Raw genomic sequence first — 3,589 nt, forward strand, 5'->3', positions numbered from 1 at the left:
GCACCATCGTCATGCACTACTGTATACATGGGCACCATCGTCATGCACCACTGTATACATGGGCACTGTCAAGCACCACTGTGTACATGGACACTGTCATGCACCACTGTATACATGGACACTGTAGCGCACCACTGTATACATGGACACTGTAAAGCACCACTGTGTACATGGGCACTGTCATGCACCACTGTATACATGGGCACTGTCATGCACCACTGTATACATGGGCACTGTCATGCACCACTGTGTACATGGGCACCATCGTCATGCACCACTGTGTACATGGGCACTGTCATGCACCACTGTATACATGGGCACCATCGTCATGCACTACTGTATACATGGGCACTGTCATGCACCACTGTATACATGGGCACTGTCATGCACCACTGTATACATGGACACTGTCATGCACTATTGTATACATGGGCACCATCGTCATGCACCACTGTATACATGGACACTGTCATGCACCACTGTATACATGGGCACCATCATCATGCACCACTGTGTACATGGGCACCATCATCATGCACCACTGTGTACATGGGCACCATCGTCATGCACCACTGTGTACAGGGGCACTGTCAAGCACCACTGTATACATGGACACTGTCAAGCACCACTGTGTACATGGACACTGTCATGCACCACTGTATACATGGACACTGTCAAGCACCACTGTGTACATGGGCATTGTCATGCACCACTGTATACATGGGCACCATCGTCATGCACCACTGTATACATGGGCACTGTCAAGCACCACTGTGTACATGGACACTGTCATGCACCACTGTATACATGGACACTGTCAAGCACCACTGTGTACATGGACACTGTCATGCACCACTGTATACATGGACACTGTCATGCACCACTGTATACATGGGCACTGTCATGCACCACTGTGTACAGGGGCACTGTCATGCACCACTGTGTACATGGACACTGTCAAGCACCACTGTATACATGGGCATTGTCATGCACCACTGTATACATGGGCACTGTCATGCACCACTGTATACATGGGCACTGTCAAGCACCACTGTATACATGGACATTGTCATGCACCACTGTATACATGGACACTGTCAAGCACCACTGTGTACATGGGCACTGTCATGCACCACTGTATACATGGACACTGCCATGCACTATTGTATACATGGGCACCATCGTCATGCACCACTGTGTACACGGGCACTGTCAAGCACCACTGTATACATGGGCACTGTCATGCACCACTGTATACATGGACACTGTCAAGCACCACTGTGTACATGGGCACTGTCATGCACTATTGTATACATGGGCACCATCGTCATGCACCACTGTGTACACGGGCACTGTCATGCACCACTGTATACATGGACACTGTCAAGCACCACTGTACATGGGCATTGTCAAGCTCGATGGTGTACATATTATTATAGTGAACATACCCTGAGTTCCCACATGGTTTATCTAACATTCTTCCTGCTTAGAAATAATTGATGATAAACTAAATCCCACTAAGGGTTTTAAGCTCTCCCACTAGTAGTTCCTGAGATGAGTTCTATCATGATCAAGCCACTGGCATAATTCCATATGATCTGGATCCCAGAACCTTGTCTAGAATGTGTTTAGGGATTTATTCCTAAATTTTAGTTTAATGTCTTTCTCTAAAATGAAGATGCTTCTAAAATCATATCTCAGTGATTGGCACGCCCACTCTGAAACGATAAACTGATGTAAGTAGTGTCAGGCAGGCCTTCCTGTGCAGTGCACTCCCAGGGTAAGGGCACCTAAAGTGAATTAATACTGGGTTTTACAAAATGATGCTTCTGTTATAGGCTATGATCCTAAATGTCAAAATGCTGATCACTTATAAATGATCAAAAGGAGACAGGCATTTTTCCTTCTTTTCCTTTTGGGACAAAGTCTCATGTATTTCAGGATGGTTGTATACTTTAAGGATAACAGTGACTACGGATCCTTCTGCATCCACTTTCTTAATGTTGGGATTACAAACGAAGACCATCATGCCTGCCTGAGGCAGTGCTCAGAGTACAATCTCAGGGCTTCCAGAGGCTCAGGATAGAACCAAACACAGAAGTGGCCAAAATAAAAACAAAAACAACAAAGCAACACACAATGAAGTGATTCCTAATGAAGTTCTGCTATTCTCATAGATTGAGGCCTCAGCTGTCATCAGACAGGCCACCTTTTACATATGATGGGAGCAGATACCGAGGCCAACACCAAACTTTAGGCGGAGATCTCAGTTGGGTCCCTGCTTTCGGAGTTCAAGAAACCTTGCAGAAGAGGGGAGGAATTGTAGGAGCTAGAGGGGAGAGCAAGACTTTTGGAATCAACTGAACAGTGTTCATGGGGACTTGCAGACACCGAGGCAGCAACTGCAAAGCCCGTGTGGGTCTACACTAGGTCCTCTATGGTTGTCAGTTTGGTGTTTTGGGGAAATGACAGTGGAAGTGGGGGTGTCTCCGACTCCTTTGCCTGCTCTTGGGACCCTTTTCCTCCTAATGGATGGTCTTGCCCAACCTTGATATGAGGGTTTGTGCCTGGTCTTGTTGTATCTTGCTGTGCCCTGTTGAGTTGATGTCCCTGAGAGATCTGCTCTTTTCTGGGAGGAGATGGGCCGTGGGAGAGAATCTGGAAGAGATGGGGGTGGGGGAACCGGAAGGAGTAGAGGGAGGGGAAGCTGTGGTCAGAATGTATTGTATGAGAGGAAATCATTTTTAAAAATTGCAGGGCTTCATACATGCAAACACTCTATAACTGAGCTCCATTCCTTCCCGTTTTCTGTGCTGACACATGCACCTGGAACTGACCCATGAGCAATTCATCACGAAAGGCAAGTAATCGGGTTCCTTATAGGACACTGAGCTTATTCCTTGTATCACTGATACAATTTCTTTCTTTTTTGGTGGTGGTGAGGATGGTTTTGGTTTTGTTTTGTTGTTGTTTTCAAGACAGGATTTCTCTGTGTAACAGCCCTGGCTGTCCTGGAACTCACTTTGTAGACCACACTGGTCATGAACTCACAGAAATCTGCCTACTTCTGTCTCCTGAGTGCTGGGATTAAAGGCATGTACCGCCACCGCCTGGCATGATGCAATTTCTAAACAGTACCTGACTGTTGTTTCACAGGTGGACTAACTTCTGGTATTTTCCCTCAGAAGACAATTTAAAAACTTTACTCCCAGAAGATCAACCATCAAATGTGTTTGGTTGTTTTTACTCTTTGTTCTTTTGGGGGCCCGCTACCCAGCTCCCAAATAAGTTGCAAGGAGGCTTATTCTTTCTTATACAGTAGTTTGTTTCTATCCAACTTTCCTTAAATTATCCCAACTACCTTTTGCCTCTGGGCTTTTATCTTTCTATATTTTTGTATACCTTTCTTTATTTCTTTACTGCATGGGCTTGCTGTATAGCTGGCCCCTGAAGTCCTCCTCTCCTCCTCTTCTCACTCCTCCATCCCTCCCTTCTCCAGATTTCTCCTTCTATTTATTCTGTCTGTCAATCCTGCGTTTCTTTTCTCCTGCCTTGTTATTAGCCATTCAGCTCTTTAGTAGACCAAGCA

This window comes from Microtus pennsylvanicus, chromosome 6 (genome assembly GCF_037038515.1).
Source record: "Microtus pennsylvanicus isolate mMicPen1 chromosome 6, mMicPen1.hap1, whole genome shotgun sequence".
Lineage (NCBI taxonomy): Eukaryota > Metazoa > Chordata > Mammalia > Rodentia > Cricetidae > Microtus > Microtus pennsylvanicus.